The following is a 6179-nucleotide window of genomic DNA, read 5'->3' as shown; positions in this document are numbered from 1 at the left end:
CTTATATGCATTTACTTATTCATTAATCAACTATACACAAAAATGCGTTTTATAACACCTAGTTACTGATGCGTTTTCGCATTATCAATGTACAATCAATTACCAAATAACAAACCATATATCTAGGTTTTAAGACTATATGATATTATCGTCTTGCGTTCACCTTTTATATCGTATTCCATAAGGTGATTCCAGCAAGCGCGGGTTTGTTCCAATGCTCAAAACTAGTTCATAAGCACTCATGAACGTTGCAGCAACCCTTTGCTATGTCTAACACCATTTAGACATTCTACACACCAATTCATGACAATCTTCATTCATATCTACTTCCAACATATGAACGATTGTGGACAATTTGAACAATTCGATTATTCCTAATAAACTCAATTATTCTGGAAGTCAAAACATGCAAAGTGAAACAATAGTTAAACAACTAACATAAGACAGTAACATTACTCATAAATAAAACTCCTTTATTTAATCATCAAATGTTAATTACATTTATCTATTACACGTTTCTAATACGATCTAATCTATGCTAATATCATCCTTCAGCCCAATACTCCTAGCATGCTGCAAGTGCTTAACCCTACTCAGTCCCTTCGTAAGCAGATCTGCTGGGTTATCTTCTGATGATATCCTCTTCACTACGAGTTGTCGTTCTTCTACACGATGTCTGATGAAGTGATATTTTCTGTCGATATGTATTGATCTACTATGATCCCTCGGTTCCTTGGTCAAGGCAACCGCTCCTTCGTTATCACAGAAAATCTCCATGGGCTCCTTTATGGCAGGTACAACTCCAAGATCACCGATGAAGTTCTTCAGCCATATTGCCTCCTTCGACGCTTCGCTCGCTGCAATGTACTCTGATTCGCACGTTGAATCAGCTACGGTCTCCTGCTTGGAACTCTTCCATGTCACTGCTCCTCCATTTAGGGTAAAGACCCAGCCTGACTGCGAACGATAGTTGTCCCTGTCGGTCTGAAAACTGGCGTCACTATACCCTTGCACCTTCAAGTCATCACTCCCTCCAAGGACTAAGAACCATTCCTTCGTCCTCCGAAGGTACTTAAGGATATTCTTCACCGCAATCCAATGTGCTCTGCTAGGATTCCCTTGATATCTGCTAACCATGCTCAAAGCGAAGGCTACATCAGGGCGAGTACAAGTCACAACGTACATGATTGAGCCAACTGAGGAAGCGTATGGTACTCGGCTCATTTCTGCTATTTCAGCTTCGGTACTCGGACTTTGAGTCTTGCTCAACTTGGCATTACTTTGTATCGGTAATTCTCCCTTATTCGAGTTTTCCATACTAAAACGTTTTAGTACCTTCTCTAAGTAAGTATTCTGACTAAGTCCAATTAGTCTTTTACTTCTTCCTCTTACTATCCTTATTCCCAAATTGTAAGAAGCCTCTCCGAGGTCCTTCATAGCAAAACACTTCCCGAGCCAGGACTTAACCTCCTGCAGACTCGGGATGTCGTTTCCTATGAGTAATATGTTATCGACATACAGAATAAGGAAGCTTACTATACTCCCACTGGCTTTGACATATACACAAGATTCGTCTTCGCTTCGTACAAATCCAAACTCTTTGACTTTCTCATCGAAGCAAAGATTCCATCTGCGAGACGCTTGCTGAAGTCCATAAATGGACTTCTCAAGCTTACACACTTTATTCGGATGCTTCGGATCCACAAACCCCTCTGGCTGAGCCATGTAAACATCCTCAACCAACTTTCCGTTAAGGAAAGCGGTCTTGACATCCATTTCCCAAATCTCATAATCATGAAATGCGGCAATTGCTAGCATCACTCTAATAGATTTTATCTTCGCAACAGGTCAGAAGGTCTCATCATAGTTAACTCCAGGAGTTTGAGTAAAGCCCTTCACAACCAATCGCGCTTTATATGTGTGCATGTTTCCATCCACGTCGGTCTTCTTCTTGAAGATCCATTTTCACCCAACGGTCTTACGTCCGGGCACATAATCAACCAAATTCCAAACTTAGTTATCATACATGGATTGGATCTCGCTATCCATTGCCTCTTTCCACTTCGCAGACTCCGGGCCTACCATGGCTTCCTTATAGCTATTAGGTTCATCAAGATTTACTAGTGTACCATCACTAATATACGTGTCCCCTTCGGTAGTAATATGAAAACCATAAAACTGGGGATGAACTCTAACTCTATCGGAACGTCTAAGAGGTAAGGACTCGTCAATCGGTTCAACCGGAGTTTCCTCCTCGGGTTGAGTGCCAGCGGTAGAGGTTCCTTCATCTATCAACTCTTGAATCTCTTCAAGTTCGATTTGCCTCCCACTGTCTCCTTGGCTTATGAGTTCTCGCTCTCGGAAAACTCCTCTCCTCACAACGAAGACAACATTGTCCTTCGGTCTATAAAAGAGATATCCAAAGGATGTCTGCGGGTAGCCGATGAAAATACATCGCTCACTTCGAGGTTCGAGCTTGTCGTGAGTATCTCGTCTTACGAAAGCCTCGCAACCCCAAACCTTGATGTGTGCCAACGAGGGAGCTTTCCCTGTCCACATCTCGTGAGGTGTTTTGGCAACCTTCTTAGTAGGGACTCGGTTAAGGATATGGGTGGCAGTCTCTAAGGCATACCCCCAAAAAGAGATAGGTAGTGAAGCACGACTCATCATAGAGCGAACCATATCCAATAAGGTTCGATTACGCCTTTCTGCCACACCATTCAACTGCGGTGTCCTAGGAGGCGTCAATTGCGAAACTATTCCACACTCCTTGAGATAATCGTGGAATTCAAGACTTAGGTACTCTCCTTCTCGATCGGATCGAAGCATCTTGATTTTCCTGCCCAATTGATTCTCCACTTCATTCTTGAACTCTTTGAACTTTTCAAAGGTTTTTGACTTTTGCTTGATCAAATAGATATACCCATATCTACTATAATCATTGGTAAAGGTCACGTAGAAGCGGTTCCCATCCTCCGTGGTTGATCTAAACGGTCCACATACATCGGTATGTATTAGGTCCAATAGACCCTCACCCCTTTCACACGTACTCGTGAAGGGTGATTTAGTCATCTTTCCAAGTAAACAAGACTCGCATGTGTCATCTTCCCTAAGGTCGAATGACTCCAACACTCCATCCTTTTGGAGTTGGGCTATGCGTTTCTTGTTGACATGTCCAAGACGACAATGCCACAAGGATGCTTTATCCATACTAGTGGAAGAATCTATATTCAAAACATCATTTCCTAAGTTATCAACAATCATAACAGTTTCATATATTCCATTACATGGTATAGCTTCAAAGTAAAAGACACCATTTAGATAAGCCAAAATAGAACCATTCTCATTATTAAAAGAAAATCTAAATCCTTGTCTATATAAACCATGAAATGAAATGATGTTTCTAGCCATTTCTGGCGAATAGCAACAATTGTTCAAATCTAAACACAAATTATTCCTAAGCACTAAAGAATACACTCCAATCTTAGTCACAGGCGACGATCTTCTGTTCCCCATGATTAGATTGATCCTTCCTTGCTCCACATCCCTACTTCTTTTTAGTCCTTGCACATTAGAACAAATGTGATAACCACAACCGGTATCAGGAACCCAAGAAATAGAATGATTAGAATCGTTAGATTTAATTGTGTATATACCTGCGAAAGATGGCTTGATCTTTCCTTCTTTGATTGCTTGCAGGTACTCTGGGCAGCTTCTCTTCCAATGTCCTATCTTGTGGCAGTGGTGGCACTCTGCCTCCTTCTGGTTAGGACAGGGCTTAGCGGGATCAACTTTGGTCCCACTAGAAGAGGCAACATCTCGGGCTTTGACCTTGCGATAGTTCTTCGATGAAGCCTTCCTCTTCTTTCCCTTTCCTTGACCAATAGCCAAGACAGGAGCAGCATACGGATTGGGAGTAGGTGCAATAGACTTGTCTTTGAAGTTGCTCTCAGCAACCCTCAAGAGACCTTGGAGTTTGCTTAGGGTGACCTCTTCTTTGTTCATGTGGTAGGTCATCCTAAATTGGTTGTACATCGGAGGCAAAGAGTGAAGCACCATGTCGATGACCAAGTCTTCCCCAAAGTCAACATTTAACTTGCGAAGGCGGTCAACATACCTTTGCATCTTTTGTAGGTGCACGGTAAGAGATTCTCCATGACCCATCTTAGCGGAAATCATGTTAGTGAAAATCTCATAATGCTCTTGTCTCGCGTTTTGGTGGTATCTCTCCAATAAGTCTTGGTGCATCTCGTACGGGTACATGTCCTCATAGGACTTTTGGAATTCGGAGTTCATGGTGGCAATCATGATGCAATGTACCTTTGTTGCATCTCGCTCATGAGTCTCAAAAGCGGTGATTTCGGCCGGAGTAGCGATTTCAGTGTTGATTTTCTCAAGCTTCTCATCGAGGACATACTCCTTATCCTCATAGCGAGCAACGGTGCGAATGTATCTTATCCATTCGCTAAAGTTCGTTCCATCGAAGGTGACCTTTTGGCAAAGGCTCATCAACGTGAAAGAACTAGCAGCAGCGTTGTTTGCGTTTGACATCTACAAAAGAAAAAGGACAAAGATAGATTAGAACAAGAATCCCTAATTATCACCCAATAAGAAAAATTAGGGCTAGGATCCAACAATAACATTTACATACTAGAAAAGGGATGCCGTAATCTAACATGCAAATAAATTGAAGGTAAGTGAATGACGATTCACTAATTCTCGATCACAAAAACTTAAACTATTAGTCCTAAGTGTATTGAGAATTCCTAGGTTCGGATGAGATTCATTGAAACTATTCAATGGCATGTTTAAATCTCGATATGCCCCTCTTGTTTGTGACTGGGATACCGAGGATCACAAAGCGGGTGTGAATTACCATGCAAATTCACATGGTGCCTTCATTGTAATGATCACCCTTTGCCACCTTTGCTTAGAACCAATTAGTGTGCCGGTAAACCACACACGCTCCACTAACTTCTTAGAAATGGTGCAAAGTGTAATTTAATGGGATTGCATCAATTCACCCTTCCTAAAGTAACTAAGATTGGGAAATTTTAAAAAATGTGTAGTTACTTTGTTTTACTTATTATACTTTTAATGAGAGGATTAGGTTGCCCTATCCTACCCGTTCGGCTAACGACCCTCCACCAATCAAGCAAGCGGTGGGTGTGAGTGTACACCCATTAAGCGCCATTTTATAGGCTGCAACCTTATACCCACCTTATAGATCGGCTTCGTGAATGAGGCCTACTAACGGTAAGACTAGCATTTAGTTATACATACATATATATATATATATATATATATATATATATATATATATATATATATATATATATTATTCTAGTAATATCATATTAGTATAGGGTTGTATTTTAAACCTTTTAAAATCTAGGGTTAGAAATTTAAGTTGTCTAAATTAAAACTTTTAATCACAAATATAAATTTCAAAACTTGAGGGCAAGTTTTAAACATTTAAAACATGGAGGATCAAATAACAAATAATTCCAATTAACAATTAATATCCTAATTATCTATATTTGATTTTATTCAAGACTTCTTTGAAAGATAATTACCAAAATAATTAAAATAATTAATTAATTATCATATAAGGAAATTAAATATTTTATTAGTTGATAAATACCTTTAACTAGATCAAGATAATAGTCATATATATCAAAAAATCGGATTTAGGTTAATCTGTTATGATTAAGGTAAGTTTCAATAAGATAATTATGAAAAAATCCCGAATCTGACCATTCCTGACGCCTGGACTCGCCGAGTCCACTTTGGAACTCGCCGAGTCCATGACTCAGAAACCAAAAAATCAAATTTTGCAGGTTTGTTTCAGTTAATCAAGCAACAATTTAAAGAAAACCAAGCTAGGCTCTGATACCACTGATGGGTTTTAGCCATAAGAACTTTCCTATGTGCGCATGCAAAACCCTAATGCTTGGATCTAGGCTTTCTAATTAAACATGCTTTGAATCCAAGACTTCTAATGACTAATTAGGTTAAATAACAACATTGAAACAGATCTAGAACCATACCTTTGAATTCCTTGTTGATCTTGTAGTCTTGGAGCTTCTAGAGTCACAAATGTCACTCCTCTAATGGCTTACAAACACCAATAGCAAGGAAGATGATTTAGGAGAGAGGAGAGGGGAGGAAATCGGCCA

The sequence above is a fragment of the Lactuca sativa genome, chromosome 6 (genome assembly GCF_002870075.4).
Source record: "Lactuca sativa cultivar Salinas chromosome 6, Lsat_Salinas_v11, whole genome shotgun sequence".
NCBI lineage: Eukaryota > Viridiplantae > Streptophyta > Magnoliopsida > Asterales > Asteraceae > Lactuca > Lactuca sativa.
The sequence above is the reverse complement of the archived record's forward strand: the minus strand, read 5'-3'. Positions refer to the sequence as shown.